The sequence below is a fragment of the Zalophus californianus genome, chromosome 4 (genome assembly GCF_009762305.2).
Source record: "Zalophus californianus isolate mZalCal1 chromosome 4, mZalCal1.pri.v2, whole genome shotgun sequence".
NCBI classification, from domain to species: domain Eukaryota; kingdom Metazoa; phylum Chordata; class Mammalia; order Carnivora; family Otariidae; genus Zalophus; species Zalophus californianus.
This window is the reverse complement of record NC_045598.1, coordinates 158,657,889-158,677,074: the sequence shown is the minus strand read 5'-3', so window position 1 is coordinate 158,677,074 and position 19,186 is coordinate 158,657,889. Positions and strand designations below refer to the sequence as shown.

The 19,186-nt window shown below is 36.8% G+C and overlaps 1 pseudogene; it reads right to left on the bottom strand.

Moving 5' to 3' along the window:
- Positions 1-266: 266 nt before the first annotated feature.
- LOC113937115 lies at positions 267-1,656 on the bottom strand (annotated as a pseudogene).
- Between the last annotated feature and the right edge of the window lie 17,530 nt (positions 1,657-19,186).

Here is a 19,186-nt window from a genome sequence, read left to right as displayed (position 1 = left end):
CTCAAAATTCTGTGACAGATTTTTGGTCAAGTTGTTTCCATTAAAAAGTACTGATTTTAAAAACTAATAACTTAAAACTGCCACACACACACAAAAAAAACATGGTCCACAAAACATTCTCCTTTCCTTCTGAAGGTTTTACGATGCATTGTTGTCATTAACCAGTCTTTTACTATTAAACTTAAATGGCCAATTGACACAAACAGTTCTGAGACCGTTCTTCCACCACTGATTAAGACTGGGGTGGCAGGTAATGGGGATAATATTCATTTAGCCTTCTGAGCTTTCTGGGCAGACTTGGTGACCTTGCCAGCTCCAGCTGCCTTCTTGTCCACTGCTTTGATGACACCCACAGCAACCGTCTGTTTCATGTCACGAACAGCAAAACGGCCCAGAGGAGGATAGTCAGAGAAGCTCTCAACACACATTGGCCTGCCAGGAACCATATCAACAATGGCAGCATCACCAGATTTCAGGAACTTGGGACCATCTTCCAGCTTTTTTCCAGATCGACGATCTATTTTCTCCTTCAGCTCAGCAAACTTGCAAGCAATGTGAGCCGTGTGACAATCCAGCACAGGTGCATTATCCAGCACTGATTTGGCCTGGATGGTTCAGGATAATCACCTGAGCCATGAAGCCAGCTGCTTCCATTGGTGGGTCATTTTTGCTGTCACCAGCCACATTGCCACGACGAACATCTTTGACAGATACGTTCTTGACATTGAAGCCCACATTGTCCCCAGGAAGAGTCTCACTCAAAGCTTCATGGTGCATTTCAACAGACTTTACTTCAGTTGTAACATTGACTGGAGCAAAGGTGACCACCATCCCAGGTTTAAGAACACCAGTCTCGACTCGGCCCACAGGGACAGTACCAATACCACCAATTTTGTAGACGTCCTGGAGAGGCAGACGCAAGGGCTTGTCAGTTGGACGAGTTGGTGGCAGGATGCAATCCAGAGCTTCAAGCAGTGTGGTTCCACTGGCATTCCCATCTTTACGGGTGACTTTCCATCTCTTGAACCAAGGCATGTTAGCACTTGGCTCCAGCATGTTGTCACCGTTCCAACCAGAAATTGGCACAAATGCTACTGTGTCGGGGTTGTAGCCAATTTTCCTAATGTAGGTGCTGACTTCCTTAACGATTTCCTCGTATCTCTCTGGCTGTAGGGTGGCTCAGTGGAATCCATCTTGTTAACACCAACAATTAGTTGTTTTACACCCAGTGTGTAAGCCAGAAGGGCATGCTCACAGGTCTGCCCATTCTTGGAGATAGCGGCTTCAAATTCACCAACACCAGCAGCAACAATCAGGACAGCAACAGTCAGCCTGAGATGTGCCTGTAATCATGTTTTTGATAAAGTCTCTGTGTCCTGGGGCATCAATGATGGTCACGTAATACTTGTTGGTCTCAAATTTCCACAGGGAGATATCAATGGTGATACCACGTTCACGTTCAGCTTTCAGTTTATCCAAGACCCAGGCATACTTGAAGGAGCACTTTCCCATCTCAGCAGCCTCCTTCTCAAATTTTTCGATAGTTCTTTTGTCGATCCCACCACATTTGTAGATCAGATGACCAGTAGTGGTAGACTTGCCCGAATCTACTTGTCCAATGACGACGATGTTGATGTGAGTCTTTTCCTTTCCCATTTTGGTTTAGGTTGAGCGGTGGTTTTCACGACACCTGTGTTCTGGCGGCAAACCCATTGCAAAAAAGCTTGTGGATTTTATTTTTTAACAGTAATATTTTTGATTTAGATTTTACTTTTATATCAAGAAGTTTTAGATTTCTTAGTGAAATGTCTACCCATTAATTTTTCTCTATTTCCTTTGAAAATCCTTATTAACCTATCGCAAAATCAAATAAATATGCCCCACATTTTCCAAAAATTTTATACTGTTATCTTTTATATTAACCCTGTACTGTATTTGAATATATTTTGCCTTAAGTTATAGGGTAGAGAAAATCTGATTTTTCCAAATTAATAAGTTAATTTGGGACAAGTTGACATGTTTACTGTATTATAGTCCCTTTCGGGAACAAGACATTTCTTTACTTTGCCAAGAATACCTGACATAATTACATATAAATATCAGGCCCCTAAATAAACTTTAGCTAAAAAAATTTTTAAATTGCTAAAATATTTAAAACTCATGTAATTTTTCTTATTTTTCTATATCTGAACTATGATTCTATTTCAAGCCACAATTTGTCAGTTGAACATTTTGTCATTTTAAGGTTTCTCAATATGCATACTGTTTCTGGCTTACAACCAAGGCCTTGCAGACCCTTGGTTAGCTCTGCCGTGAGTTCCAAAAACAAAAATTGACAACTTTGATTTATGTTCTGTTTTGGTATTAATTATCTGAAGTAACGGGCATGGAATATCTTGCTCCTTCCTGGACTGGAGTTGGAGGAGAAGGATCATCAAATAATAGGAATTACCAGGAATATAAAACATTATTAAGATTCACTATTGTAGGATCCCTGGGTGGCTCAGTTGGTTGACCATCTGCCTTTGGCTTGGGTCATGATCCCAGGGTCCTGAGCATAGAGCCTGTTTCTCCCTCTGCCCTTCCCCCCTGCTCATGATCTCTCTCTTTCTCTCTCTCTCAAATAAATAAAGAAAATCTTTAAAAAAAGATTCATTATTATAAAGTTGCTAATTGTTCCATAAGTGCAACTATGATTCAATGCTATGACAATCAAAATCACACAGATATTTGGTAGAAATCGATAAGTCGTTTCTAAAATTGATATGGAAATGCAGAGGGCCAAGTGTAATCAAGACACCTTTGAAGAAGGTAATGTGGGAAGACTTACCCTACCAGGTATCAAGACTTCATAAAACAAGTGTTTAAGATCATACAGTATTGGCAAAAAATAGACACTTAGGGTGCCTGGGTGGCTCAGTTGATTAAGCGTCTGCCTTTGGCTCAGGTCATGATCCCAGAGTCCTAGGATCAAGCCTCGCATTGGGCTCCCTGCTCAGCATGGAGTCTGCTTCTCCCTCTGACCCTCACCCAACTCTTGTGTTCTCTCTCACTCTCTCTCTCTCTTTCTGAAATAAATAAATAAAATCTTAAAAAAAAAAAGACTAGACACTTAAACTTGTAAAAGAGAAGAGAGGGTCTAGCCACAGACCCTTGAATATATATGGACATTTGACTTATTATTAAAGGTAGACTAAAGATCAGTTGGGGAAAAATGGTCTTTTCAATAGACGATCTAGGTCGATTAGATATCTAGAAGGAGAAGAGAATTAAACTTGACTTCTATCCTATTACACAGAAAATTCAACTTTAGATCTAAATGCAAGAGATAACAAAGTTTATAATATAACACAAGAGAAAAGAAAAAGAAAGTTTTCAAAATAGGACACCAAATAAGCATTAACCATAAAGAGAAATACTAACAATTGGACTACACCAGGGCAGAGATTTTCACAATACATATAACCAACAAAGGGATTATATGCAGAGTGTATAAAGAACTCCTACAAATAAATAAGAAAAGGTAAAACGACTCAAGGGAAAAATAAGCAAGGGACTTAAACAGGAACTTCATAAAAGACAGTCGACAGAGAACTGAGAGCTGTATTTAAAGATGTTCCACCTCACTAGACATCATGGAAGTGCAATTTCAAAGCTGCGGTGGGATACCATTGCACACCATAATAGAATGGCTAATTTTTTTTTTTTTTTTTGTAGGCTCCATGTCCAGTGTGGAGCCCAATATGGGGCTTGAACTCACAACCCTGGAATTAAGACCTGAGCTGAAATCAAGAGTTGGATGGGCACCCGGGTGCTCCCAGAATGGCTAAAATTTTAAAAATTGAAAATGCTAAGTTGGGCAAAGGTTAAGGAATGACAGGAACTGACACCCTGGTGATGGCAATGTCAACTGGTACAATTGCTCTAGAAAGCTTTGGCATTTTCTACAAATGTAACATATCACACACTAAACAATTTCACCCTAATGCAAGGGTGTCTGCAGATGTATCAAAAGACATTCATGAGAATATCCATAGCATTATCTGCAATAGCCAAAAACTGGCAACAGACCAAATGTTCATAAACAGAAGAATGGATAATTATTTTGTGATATATTTATACAATGAAATACCTTACAGAAATGATAATAAATGAACTAAAGCTACACACAACAAAATGGATGAGTCTCACAAACCTTATGTTGAGCAAAAGGAACTAAAAACAACAGAATATGTGCCATACAATTACTTTTACATAAAGTTCAAGAACACATAAAATTACTCAATCAGTCAGAAGAATGGGTATCTTTGGACAGGAAGGAAGGGATAGAGAATAATGTCTCAAGGGAGCTTCAGGATGCTGGTAATTTTTTGAATTTCTTAACCTGGGTTGTGGTTACATAGGCTTTTTCATTTTGTGATGATTCACAAGTTACACATAATTATGACCTGCTGCTTATTTGCATGATATAGTTCAATAAACTAAGTTTAAAAAGATATCATGTTTATTATATCAGTCTTATTCCGCTACATTTAGCTACCTTTTCTACATACAAATATGTAAAAATTATATCAATATAATCTTGGTAAATATACATGAATATGCATCTGTTGATTGATAGACATATATTATTTAATGTGTATGTGAATTTAATTTGTTCTGTATATGACAACACATTCTCTCCCCATGCTTTTATCTTTACATCATTTCCTATTGTATTATGGATGCATTCTCAACTTTTGTTTTTTTCCATGTCATGGACCTTATTTCCTGTGATACCAGCTATCCTCCTACTGCTTTTAATGCTATCAGTAGTAGTGCTACTGCATCTTTAGGTTCCTTGACGACTTTACTTAATTTATAAACACCCCTCCTTATCTTTTTACTTCCTCCAAGCCAGCTCTTTCTGTTTTCTCTACCATATCATTTTTATATATTGTTCCACAAATGCTACATTTGTAAATTCAGTAATGATCCAAAAGAGATGATTTCTGCATTTTTCTTCACACTCCTGAGGAAAATTGTTTCCTCAAATTGTTTTCCCCTGTACCTAGAGTGCTATGAATAATTACGAGTTTCAGAATATATTTATAGGCTACTCTTCATACTTGTCATTCATTATTGAAAACACTGTGGTCTAGCCAGTAGTACCAACATTCCTTGCCTTTATAGACTCCCTGATAGACGTTACAACCCTTCTAAGATCTTAACCTAGAGCCAAATATTAGTTACACCTTATTATACTTAGTGGATATTCAGTTTTGAGGAAAAATCTCTTGGCACCACTGCTCAGCTTTTATGAAGAACAGCAGAATTTAATCCTGGATAATATTATCTATTAGTCTTTCTTCTCTTGCTAGAAAGGTGAATGGAAAATTACAACCCACAAAGCAAACTAATTGCATAGGCCTTGGAGTCTTTCTCTTATTCCTGCCTAGCTCGTCAATGCTAATCTAAGAGGTACAAAATAGAGTCATTGTTTCTGTTCCCAGCCAAGATGTCCTCTTGTGTCCTGGTGAAGGGATGAGGTGAAAAGAAATTTGATTGATTGATTGATGAGAATAGGGGAGAAGATGGGGATCTGAAATGGCCCTTATCTCCTTGTAAAGCAGCTCCAAGAGCAGGACCAAGCTCCTTTTCCTACTGTCAAAACTTCATGAATCTGCATTTGGTATAGAAAGGTAGAAGGAAGGGGGAATACGGTACTCTTTTACTATCTGCCTACCTTATGGGCCATGTTCTTTGGTAAGTAGATTTTCTTTCCAAGTCCAACAAATCATCAATCATTATTCTTACTTTCCATTGTTCTTAAAACTTTGCACCTTATTTTTCATGACTATTCAATGGAAAGTGATGATAGAATAAATCAAGCATTTTGTCTATCATCATATTCCAGAAGCATTTTTTTAAGAGGCTTTTTTAAATGTCAACTTAACTTACCTTAGTAAGGAAAGTTCTTTCTCCCCACTTGCCCCATCTCAGTTGAGTCCAGCCATGAGGGTAAAAAAGAGGCAGAAGTAGTAGACAGAGCCGCAAAAAAGGTATGGGCAGGAGCTGCTGTCTGACACGTATAGAAGTTAAGTGATTCAGTGGCTCCAGCCACCACTATTCTCCAGGGTCCGTAACTTTTCCTCTCTAAACTTCATCCAGTAACTTCACACTTCTATTTCACCTTCAAGGTTTAGTCTCAGGAAGGTCCCAACACAGTTACACTATGGTGTGAAAGAATGAAATCGATCACAATTCTTCCATTCCCCTCTTTCCCTAGTCTTCACTCCTTTGTTTATCTCTAACACAAATATATATATATATAAATTTTTTTTCACTTAAGAATAATTTTTATATTATATGTCCTCCATCGCTTCCATTAGAATCCACTTTATTATTTCTGAGTAAAAGATGTGAGTAATAATCATGATTTTTCACCTATAAGGTAATAAATTTTAGAGTGATAATATACTCACAAAATATAATCCTTTAAATTCCATTCTTACAATTAAAGGATATAAGCCAAATGTCCAATTATTTAAATTTAAGAGGCAATATCTTAGCTACTGAGGGTCTCAACTTGCCAACAGCTGATGAGTAGAAGGCCAAAACAAGCAGGTAAACATTCAGAAATTCTGAATTTGACCACTTATATCATAAAGAATGTAACCCCTCAAAAGTAAATGTATTTTCCATAGGATCACTGTGACTCTCAATAGAAACATCAGTACAAGGATAATATTAGAGGTATTTATGAATACTAGGCTTTCTTCTTAAGTTTTCAGAAAAAAATCACACCTATTACTTCTATGGCAAAGGAACCCAAGTTACAAACAACCAACTTGAAAATAAAAGTTTTATATTATTTTTTTCCTATTTGCCCATGGGGAGCTGTCTGGCCAGCCTGAGCTTAAAAATTTCTCTGGTGAATTAAACCAGAGGAACCAGCTTATTTTTAAAGCAGCCACCATACAAATAAAGGGTTGCTTTTCTGTGTGTCGGACTTGATTTTATAGTTGATGGTATCCTGGCAGAGAACCAATGCTTTAAACTATGAAGATAAAACAACTATCCAATTTTACTTACCTCTATAAACAATTCATTTCTCTATTTATTGTCTAAGTTCCTTGAGTTACTATTATGATAATTAAATAATTTTAGTCAATTACAGAATTGCAACACAATTTACATGCAGACATGGGGTGTTTTTAATTTGAACTAGTTACTGAATAAAGTTTTTAGGTGTCTCTAATATCACAGAGACAAGATACATGACAAATGAAAAATTAATTAAATTTTTCCTTACTAAAGAAGTTGGCACAATTACCAAAATTGCAGTCTGGTCATCTTTTCTTAAAAATACTTGAACATGCATAAGGAAGAGGAAAAGTTCACACATTTCTGAACTGGCAGAAATTCATTTCAATAAAATGAGGAGAGATAGATATATTCAATCACCAGTGATACCAATGGAATTCTTTAATATTTGGCTTATAATTTTTAAAATTACTGGAAAATATTTCAAATATGCACAATAATTTTGAAAATAAATTAATGAATTCTAAAGAGAAAGAAGAGAGATGAGGAATCAAATTCTATTTTGGCACCAAGAATCTGTGACTTTGAAAATTATTTTAACAGATCTGGTCTTAAATGTCTTTATCTGTATAAATATATGGTCTTTGAGGTCCCTTGCAGCTTTACTATGTCATGATCATAACATAAATTACATATTTGAAATGAGTGAAAAAATAGCTAAATGGATATATAAATGGTGATTTCTGTAACACAGGAAAGGTAGTCAATATTCATGGGAATACCTAATTTTATGAAATATATATATTTCTGAAAAAAACACTTATGGTCTTAGAAGCCTGAACAATAATAATGGCAGCAGTATGATTGAGTGCCATCTATGTGCCAGGCACTTTACTAATCACTTCACATAGGAGATCTTGTTTAATCTTTCTAATGGCTATACAAGGTAAGTACATACATATCTCTATTACAGAGATGCATAAAGTGAGGCTTGGAGAGGTTAGTTTTCCAAGGTCATGTAGAGAAAAAGTAGCACAAATAGATCTCTAATATATTTTTCTGCCCCCAAGCCCTCTAGCACCTGATGCCAGTAGCCTCTTTGCAGAGAAAATATTAGTATTTCATATCTTATTTATTAATTGGCTTCCATCACAAAAAGTAGGTATTTATATTCTGACAGTTATTTTTTTTCTCCAAAATTTAACATTACCTTTTGTTATTAAATATTCATTCTTGGTTAAAAAAACATTCCTAATAATTTCTTAAGGAAATAGAAATTAACAAAACTAACCAATAATCCTGGCAGAACTAGAGAAGTACCCACAAAAGGCCCATGACCCAGGTCGTTTCAAAAGCCCGTTATAGTAAAATACCCAAAGAATTTATGCAATCTTACTAAATATATCAAAGCATATAATAATAAGGAAAACTTTCCAATTCATTTTATAAACTAACTATAACCCTAAACAGAATTTAATAAAGATAGCACAAAAAATAAAATAAGCAATTAATCTCACTTTTGAAATAGAGGCAAAAATCCCACATGTAATAAATAATACACAAAAAACAAGCATATTTTAGACTAACATTGCATAGATGATTCAATATTAGAAAATCTATTAATAGAATTCATCCTATCCAAAAACTGAAATTTAAAAATCCATATGATCATATAGATAGATGCCTGCAGATGTTCCATGGTGAAAACTCTTAAAACAGGAATATAAGACACTTACTAAACATGGTAAGGATGTTTTATTCCAAAACAATAGTCCATCATCATACCTAATGGTGAAAAACAGATACACCAGCCATGAAATCAGGAAAAAGCCTAAAATTATTCTGTTACCACCGTTATTTACTGTAATTCTGAAAGTGTTAGTCAATGAGGCCAGAAAACAAAAGAAAATGTATAAATTAAAATGTATAAATTTGTATCTACCAGCTATATTGACCTTATTTACATAAAATAAAATTTGCCAATTTTAAGTGTACAATTTAATGAGATTTAACAAGCTTACACAGTTTTGTCACTGTGACCATAATCATGATATAGGCCATCAACACAAAATATTCCCTTGTGGTCTTTTGAAATGAATCACTTCATCCTACGCCTTACCCTGGCAACCTCTGATCCACATTCTGTCACTATAGTTTTGATTTTCTTATAATTTCACATAAATAGAATCTTACAGGATAAAGTATTTTGTACTTGGATTCTTTCATTTAGCATAATGCTTTGGAGGTTTATTCATGTTGTTGAGTTTTTTAGTAGTTCCTTTTTATTTGCTGTATTCATTATACAGATATACCACAATTTATTTATCCATTAACTTGTTGATGGACATTTGGATTGTTTCCAGTTTGGGACTACTAAAGCATTATAAATATTTTATTATAAATCATTGTATGAACATATGTTTTCATTTCTCTTAAGTAAATACCTAAGAGTGGGATTGTGGACTATATGTAATTATACCTTTAATTTAATAACAAACTGCCAAACTATTTCCTATAGTGGCTATAAAATTTTGCTCTCTCCATATCCTTGGCAACATTCAGCAATGCTTTCTTTGTTTTGTTTTGTTTTGTTTTTGTTTTTGTTTTTAATTTCAGCAATTTAAGAGGCTCTGTACAGGTATCTCCTCATAGTTCTGATTTGCATTTCCTTAATGAATAGTGATGTCAAGCATCTTTTCATGAGTGTATTTGACATTTATATATCTTCTATGGTAAAACCTTTGTTTCAAATCTTTTCTCCATTTTTTATGTTTTCTTAAGTTGAAAAAGTTCTAATATAATCTAACTACAAGCCCTTTATCATTTATATGTTTTGCAAAGTTTTCTTCCAATCTCTGATTTACCTTTTTATTTTCCTAACAGTGTTTCTGAAGGACAAAAGATTTAATTTTGAAATTTAATTAATCTTTTTTTTTCTTTTTCAGTTTGTGCTTATGTGGGTTAGGTGTAAGAAACGTTTGCCTAACTCAAGTCACAAAGCTTTTTTCCCCTGTTTTCATCTAGAAGTTTCACAATTTTACATGTTACATTTAGGTTTGCAATTCAGAGTTAATTTTTGTGTATAGTGTGAGATAAGAGTTTTGTACGCAAATATTCCATTGCTCCAGCATAATGTGTTGAAAGATGATCCTTTCCCCATTGAAATACCTAGGCACCTTTGTCAAAGATAAATTTAACCATATATTTGTTGGTCTTTTTTTTTTCTTGAACTAACTATTCTTTTCCATTTATCTGTTACTTTTGTGACACTGTAGTTTCACAGTAAATCTTGAAATCAGGTCATATGAATCCATCTTGGTTCATATTTTCAAATTTGTTTTGGCTATTCTAGGTGTTTTGCATTTCCATAAAAAGTTTAAAATCAGTTTTCCAATTTCTAAAACAAGAGAACTATTAGGATTTTGGATATGATTATATTAAACCTGTTGATCAACTTGGGAAAATTGACAACTATGGATTTGAACCATAAACAAAGACATATCTCTCCATTCATATGTCTCTTTAAATTTCTTTTGGCGATGGTTTGTATTTTCAATATACAGGTCTTGTACATATTTTGTTAAATTGATCTCTAGGTATTTCTAATTATCCATTGCTAATTTAAAGTTACACAATTGATGTTTCTATATTAACCTTATACCTTGAAATGGCTGAACTCATTTATTACTTCTAATAGATTTGTTTTAGAATATTAGGATTTTTCTATACAGACATAGTTATGATTAAAGATATTTTTATGTCTTCCATTCCAATCTGTATACTTTTTTTCCCCCTTATTGCTCTGGCTAGGACCTCCAATACAATGTTGAACAGAATGGTGAGAGTGGATGCCCTTGCCATGTTAATGATTTTATGCAAAAGCACTCATTTGTTCACCATTGCATATAATATAAGCTGTAGATTGTTCCGTAGATGTATTTCACAACTTTGAGGAAGTGCCCTTCTTTTCCTGAGAATAATTTGCTCTGAGAGTTTTATCACTAATGGGTATTGAATTTTGTTAAATGCTTTTCCTGTAGTATGGAGATGATCCATATGATTTTTTCCCCTTTATTCTTTTGATATCAGAAACTACATTGATTTTTTAAAGTAGAAACAACCTTGCATTTCTAGGATAAATCCAATTGGTCACAATATATTATCTTTTTAAAATATATTATGTATCACCATTTTTAATATTGCTGAATTCATTTATGAGAAGGTGTTGTTCTAAAGTTTTCTTTCTTGTAATATACTTGTCTGATTTGGTTACCAGAGTAATAGTGACTTCATAAAATGAGTTGGTAAGTGTTCTTTTCTTTTATTTCTGTAAGAGTTTTTGCGGAATTGCTATTATTTCTTCCTTGAATGTTAGAATTTACCAGTAAAGCTACATGGGCCTGGAGTTTTCTTTTGGGGGGGGGGGTTTAAGTATAAATTAAATTTCTTTAAAATATATCGAGCTATTCTGGTTATCTATTTCTTCTTTAGTGAGCTTTAGTGGCTTCTGTACTTCAGGGTATGTGTCCATTTCACCCAAATTGTCAAGTTTATCGATATTAAGTTGTTCATAATAATCCATTATTATTCTTTTACTATCTGTAGTTTTCATTACTTTTATTGATCTTTTCAAAGAGATAGCTTTTGATTTCAGTGGTTTTTCTCTATTGCTTTTCTATTTCCAATTTTACTGATCTTAGCTCTTATTTAGATAGTTTCCTTCGGCCTTGAATTGAATTAGCTTTTCTTTTTCTAGTTTATTAGAAGAAACTTAGATCATTGACTTGAGACCTTACTTCCTTTTTTTTAAATAATTTTTATTGTTATGTTAATCACCATACATTACATCATTAGTTTTTGATGTAGTGTTCCATGATTCATTGTTAGTGCGTAACACCCAGTGCTCCACACAGAATGTGCCCTCTTTAATACCCATCACCAGGCTAACCCATTCCCCCACCCTCCTCCCCTCTAGAACCCTCAGTTTGTTTTTCAGAGTCCATCGTCTCTAATGGTTAGTCTCCCCCTCCGACTTACTCCCCTTCATTCTTCCCCTCCTGCTATCTTCTTCTTTTTTTTTCTTAACATATATTGCATTATTTGTTTCAGAAGTACAGATCTGTGATTCATCAGTCTTGCACAATTCACAGCGCTCACCATAGCACATACCCTCCCCAATGTCTATCACCCAGCCACCCAAACCCTCCCACTCCCCACCACTCCAGCAACCCTCAGTTTGTTTCCTGAGATTAAGAATTCCTCATATCAGTGAGGTCATATGATCCATGACTTTCTCTGATTGACTTATTTCACTCAGCATAACACCCTCCGGTTGCATCCACGTCATTGCAAATGGCAAGATCTCATCCCTTTTGATGGCTGCATAATATTCCATTGTGTATATATACCACCTCTTCTTTATCCATTCATCTGTCAATGGACATCTTGGCTCTTTCCACAGTTGGGCTATTGTGGACATTGCTGCTATAAACATTGGGGTGCACGTACCCCTTTGGATCCCTACATTTGTATCTTTGGAGTAAATACCCAGTAGTGCAATTGCTGGATCATATGCTAGCTCTATTTTCAACTTTTTGAGGAACCTCCATACTGTTTTCCAGAGTGGCTGCTCCAGCTTGCATTCTCACCAACAGTGTAGGAGGGTTCCCCTTTCTCCACATCCCCGCCAACATCTGTCGTTTCCTGACTTGCTAATTCTAGCCATTCTGACTGGTGTGAGGTGGTATCTCATTGAGGTTTTGATTTGGATTTCCCTGATGCTGAGCGATGTTGAGCACTTTTTCATGTCTCTGTTGGCCATTTGGATGTCTTCCTTGGAAAAACGTCTGTTCGTGTCTTCTGCCCATTTCTTGATTGGATTATTTGTTCTTTGGGTGTTGAGTTTGATAAGTTCTTTATAGATTTTGGATACTAGCCCTTTATCTGATATGTCATTTGCAAATATTTTCTCCCATTCTGTCGGTTGTCTTTTGGTTTTGTGGACTGTTTCTTTTGCTGTGCAAAACTTTTTATCTTGATGAAATCCCAATAGTTCATTTTTGCCCTTGCTTCCCTTGCCTTGGGCGATGTTTCTAGGAAGAAGTTGCTGCGGCTGAGGTCGAAGAGGTTGCTGCCTGTGTCCTCCTTTAGGATTTTGATGGACTCCTGTCTCACGTTTAGGTCTTTCAACCATCTGGAGTCTATTTTTGTGTGTGGTGTAAGGAAATGGTCCAGTTTCATTCTTCTGCATGTGGCTGTCCAATTTTCCCAACACCATTTGTTGAAGAGACTGTCTTTTTTCCATTGGAAATTCTTTCCTGCTTTGTCAAAGATGAGTTGACCATACAGTTGAGGGTCCATTTCTGGGCTCTCTTTCTGTTCCATTGATCTATGTGTCTGTTTCTGTGCGAGAACCATACTGTCTTGATGATGACAGCTTTGTAATAGAGCTGGAAGTCTGGAATTGTGATGCCGCCAGCTTTCCTTTTCTTTTTCAAGATTCCCCTGACTATTCGGGGTCTCTTCTGGTTCCATACAAATTTTAGGATTATTTGTTCCATTTCTTTGAAAAAGGTGGATGGTATTTTGATGGGGATTGCATTGAATGTGTAGATTGCTCTAGGTAGCACTGACATCTTCACAATGTTTGTTCTTCCAATCCGTGAGCATGGGACGTTTTTCCATTTCTTTGTGTCTTCTTCAATTTCTTTCATGAGTATTTTATAGTTTTCTGAGTACAGATCCTTTGCCTCTTTGGTTAAATTTATTCCTAGGTATCTTATGGTTTTGGGTGCAATTGTAAATGGGATCGACTCCTTGATTTGTCTCTCTTCTGTCTTCTTGTTGGTGTATAGGATTGCCACTGATTTCTGTGCACTGATTTTATATCCTGCTACTTTACTGAATTCCTGTATGAGTTCTAGCAGTTTTGGGGTGGAGTCTTTTGGATTTTCCACATACAGTATCATATCTTCTGCAAAGAGTGAGAATTCGACTTCCTCTTTGCCGATTTGGATGCCTTTGATTTCTTTTTGTTGTCTGATTTCTGTGGCTAGGACTTCTAATACTATGTTGAATAGCAGTGGTGAGAGTGGACATCCCTGCCGCATTCCTGACTTTAGGGGAAAAGCTCTCAGCTTTTCCCCATTGAGAATGATATTGGCTGTAGCTTTTTCATAGATGGCTTTTATGATATTGAGGTATGTACCCTCTATCGCTATACTCTGAAGAGTTTTGATCAAGAAAGGATGCTGTACTTTGTCAAATGCTTTTTCTGCATCTATTGAGAGGATCATATGATTCTTGTTCTTTCTTTTATTAATGTATTGTATCACGTTGATTGATTTGCAGATGTTGAACCAGGCTTGCAGCCCAGGGATAAATCCCATTTGGTCATGGTGAATAATCCTTTTAATGTACTGTTGGATCCTATTGGCTAGTACTTTGGTGAGAATTTTTGCATCCATGTTCATCAAGGATATTGGTCTGTAATTCTCCTTTTTGATGGGGTCTTTGTCTGGTTTGGGGATCAAGGTAATGGTGGCCTCATAAAATGAGTTTGGAAGTTTTCCTTCCATTTCTATTTTTTGGAACAGTTTCAGGAGAATAGGTATTAATTCTTCTTTAAATGTCTGATAGAATTCCCCTGGGAAGCCATCTGGCCCTGGGCTTTTGTTTCTTGGGAGATTTTTGATGACTGCTTCAATTTCCTTAGTGGTTATAGGTCTGTTCAGATTTTCTATTTCTTCCTGGTTCAGTTTTGGTAGTTGATACATCTCTAGGAATGCACCCATTTCTTCCAGGTTATCTAATTTGCTGGCATAGAGTTGCTCCTAATATGTTCTTATAATTGTTTGTATGTCTTTGGTGTTGGTTGTGATCTCTCCTCTTTCATTCATGATTTTGTTGATTTGGGTCATTTCTCTTTTCTTTTTGATAAGTATGGCCAGGGGTTTATCAATCCTGTTAATTCTTTCAAAGAACCAGCTCCTAGTTTCGTTGATCTGTTCTACTGTTCTTTTGGTTTCTATTTCATTGATTTCTGCTCTGATCTTTATTATTTCTCTTCTCCTGCTGGGTTTAGGCTTTATTTGCTGTTTTTTCTCCAGCTCCTTTAAGTGTAGGGTTAGGTTGTGTATTTGAGACCTTTCTTGTTTCTTGAGAAAGGCTTGTATTGCTATATACTTTCCTCTCAGGACTGCCTTTGCTGTATCCCAAAGATTTTGAACAGTTGTGTTTTCATTTTCATTGGTTTCCATGAATTTTTTTAATTCTTCTTTAATTTCCTGGTTGACCCATTCATTCTTTAGTAGGATGCTCTTTAGCCTCCATGTATTTGAGTTCTTTCTGACTTTCCTCTTGTGATTGAGTTCTAGTTTCAAAGCACTGTGGTCTGAAAATATGCAGGGAATAATCCCAATCTTTTGGTACTGGTTGAGACCTGATTTGTGACCTAGGATGTGATCAATTCTGGAGAATGTTCCATGGGCCCTAGAGAAGAGTGTGTATTCCCTTGCTTTGCGATGGAATGTTCTGAATATGTCTGTAAAGTCCATTTGGTCCAGTGTTTCATTTAAAGTCTTTATTTCCTTGTTGGTCTTTTGCTTAGATGATCTGTTCACTTCAGTTAGGGGGGTGTTAAAGTCCCCCACTATTATTGTATTGTTGTCAATGTCTTTCTTTGCTTTTGTTATTAATTGCCTTATATAATTGGCTGCTCCCACGTAAGGGGCATAGATATTTACAATTGTTAGATCTTCTTGTTGGATAGATCCTTTAAGTAGGATATAGTGTCCTTCTTCATCTCTTATTACAGTCTTTGTTTTAAAACCTAATTTGTCTGATATAGGGATTGCCACCTCAGCTTTCTTTTGGTGTCCATTAGCATGGTAAATGGTTTTCCACCCCCTCACTTTCAATCTGGGGGTGTCTTTGGGTCTAAAATGAGTCTCTTGCAGACAGCATATTGATGGGTCTTGTTTTTTAATCCACTCTGATAGCCTGTGTCTTTTGATTGGGGCATTGAGCCCATTTACATTCAGGGTAACTATTGAAAGGTATGAATTTAGTGCCATTGTATTGCCTGTAAGGTGACTGTTACTGTATATTGTCTGTGTTCCTTTCTGATCTATGCTGCTTTTAGGCTCTCTTTTTGCTTAGAGGACCTCTTTCAATATTTCTTGTAGGGCTGGTTTTGTGTTTGCAAATTCCTTTAGTTTTTGTTGGTCCTGGAAGCTTTTTATCTCTCATTCTATTTTCAATGAGAGCCTAGCTGGATATAGTACTCTTGGCTGCGTGTTTTTCTCGTTTAGTGCTCTGAAGATATCATGCCAGTCCTTTCTGGCCTGCCAGGTCTCTGTGGATAGGTCTGTTGCCAATCTAATGTTTCTACCATTGTAGGTTACATATCTCTTCTCCCGAGCTGCTTTCAGGATTGTCTCTTTGTCTCTGAGACTCATAAGTTTTACTATTAGATGTCGGGGTGTTGACCTATTTTTATTGATTTTGAGAGGGGTTCTCTGTGCCTCCTGGATTTTGATGCCTGTTTCCTTCCTCACATTAGGGAAGTTCTCTGCTATTATTTGCTCCAATATACCTTCTGCCCCCCTCTCTCTTTCTTCTTCTTCTGGGATCCCAATTATTCTAATGTTGTTTCGTCTTATCATATCGCTTATCTCTCGAATTCTGCCCTCGTGACCCTGTAGTTGTTTCTCTCTCTTTTTCTCAGCCTCTTTATTTTCCATCATTTGGTCTTCTATATCGCTGATTCTTTCTTCTACCTCATTTATCTTAGCAGTTAGCGCCCCCATTTTTTATTGCACCTCATTAATCGCCTTTTTTATTTCGACTTGGTTAGATTTTAGTTCTTTTATTTCTCCAGAAAGGGTTTCTCTAATAACTTCCACACTTTTTTCAAGCCCAGCTAGTATCTTTAAAGTCATGATTCTGAACTCTAGGTCCAACATCATACTAATGTCAGTATTGAGTGGGTCCCTGGCAGATGGTACTATCTCTTGTTCTTTTTGCTGAGGTGATTTTTTTCGTCTTGTCATTTTGTCCAGAGGAGAACAGATGAATGAGAGAACAGAATGCTAACAGGTTAACAACATCTCCAGCAAATATACTCTATACAAATTAGAAAAGACCTGAAACCAGGGTACAAGAAAGGGAAAGAAAAAAGAGGGAAAAAAAGGAAAAAGAAAAAGATAAAAACAAACAAAAACAGAACAAAACAAAAAAAAACAGAATATGATCAAATATGATCAGGCTAGTGCATAGATCAGTGCCACACACTAGCTTTTGGGCATATTTTGGTCTGTTAGAAGAAAGTGCCTGCTAAAATTTTGAAGGAAGAAAGACTTATATACGTACAAAATAAGGGTTGATACAATGAAGGGATGGCAAATGACTGTAAAAATGAAAATTATAAAAGATTTTATAAAAGGACTTGATAAGATAAGAAGTTGTTTTTTAAAAGAAAGAAGATTTAAAAAGAAAAAGAAAAAAGAAAAAAAAAGGGAGAGAATGTGATCAGGCAGGAGACTAGAACAAAGCCATACACTGGTGATTTAGGGTATATTGTGATCTGTTAGAAGAAATTGTATCTCAAAATTTTAAAGAGAGAACAACTTACATATATATATGCCAAAAATAAGGGTAACTACTATGAAGGGATAAAAATATGACTCTAAAAATGAAAAATAAAAAATGTTTTTTTAAAAAAGGGATTGATAAGATGTTGTTTGAAAAAGGGAAAAAGAAAAATTAAAAAAAAAAAAACAGTTAAAAAATTAACTTTGAAAAACTAATGAATTATGGTAAAAAAGCCATGAATTCTATGTGCAGTATTCCCCTAGCGCTGGAGTTCTCCCGTTCTCCTTGATCGGTAAACTTGGTCTTGGCTTGCTGGCTGTTCATGCTGATCTTCTGGGGGAGGGGCCTGTTGCCGTGGTTCCCAAATGTCTTTGCTGGAGGCGGAATTGCCCCGCCCTTGTGAGTCCCGGCTAAGCAAGCTGCTCCGGTTTGCTCTCAGGAGCTTTTGTTCCCTGCAAGCTCTCGGTACAGCTTTGGAAGACCAGGGTGAAAATGGTGGCCTCCCAATCTCCGCCTGGAGGAGCCGAGAACTCGGGGCCCCGTTCCTCAGTATGCCCCCAGAGAAAAGCAGTCACTCCCATCTCCCCGGTCTCCAGCCGCACTCCATGCTCACCCGGCCTGTGATCGAGCATTTCTATGTCTGGCACCCGACTCCGTGTGGAATCTCCAAACCCAGCAGATCCCTGCAGTGCGCTCCCGCGCCGCTCCTCCCGGGGGAGGAAGGGGAGTCTCCCCGGCTCTGCCACTTGTTGGGTCCCTGCTGGAGGAGCAGTAGCCCTACTGGGCCGCGGATCACAGTTTATGGCAACCCCGAGCTGAGAGCCCTCACCTCGGCTCCGTCTCTGCAGCCGGCTTCCCCGCTCCGATACCTGGGAGCTCTGCCACACTCAGGCACCCCTGGTCTTTCTGTGACCCCGAGGGTCCTGAGACCACACTGTCCCGCGAGGGTTCCACCCCCCGCTTAGCCACTGGAGTGACGTCCCTCAGCGGAGCCGACTTTTAAAAGTTCTGATTTTGTGCTCCGCGGCTCTAGCACTTGCCAGAAGCGGCTGACGGAGGCCTCCTCCCCCGCCGTCTATCCTCCCGAATATCGCCTCGGATTCACTTCTCCGCATGTCCTACCTTCCAGAAAGTGGTCGCTTTTCTGTTCAGAGTGTTGTTACTATTCTTATCTTCGATCTCCTGTTGAGTTAATAGGTGTTCAGAATGGTTTGATCCCTATTCAGCTGAATTCCTGAGACCAGACGAAATCCAGGTCTCCTACTCCTCTGCCATCTTGCTCTGCCCCCCTTTCTTCCTTTTTAATAGAAATAATTAATGCTATAAATTTCCCTACAACCACTGCCTTAGCGTCATCCCCAAAAATTTGGTATGTTATGTTTTTATTTTATTTCAGTTGAAAATATTTTCTAATGATCCTTTTGATTACTTTGGTGATCTATAGTTTATGCAGAAGTGAGGTGTTCAATTTCCACTTATGTGAGGATAATTCAGATAGCTTTCTGTTATCAATTTCTTAATTCTGTTGTGTTCAAAGAACATACTTGTATGATTTCAATCCTTTTAA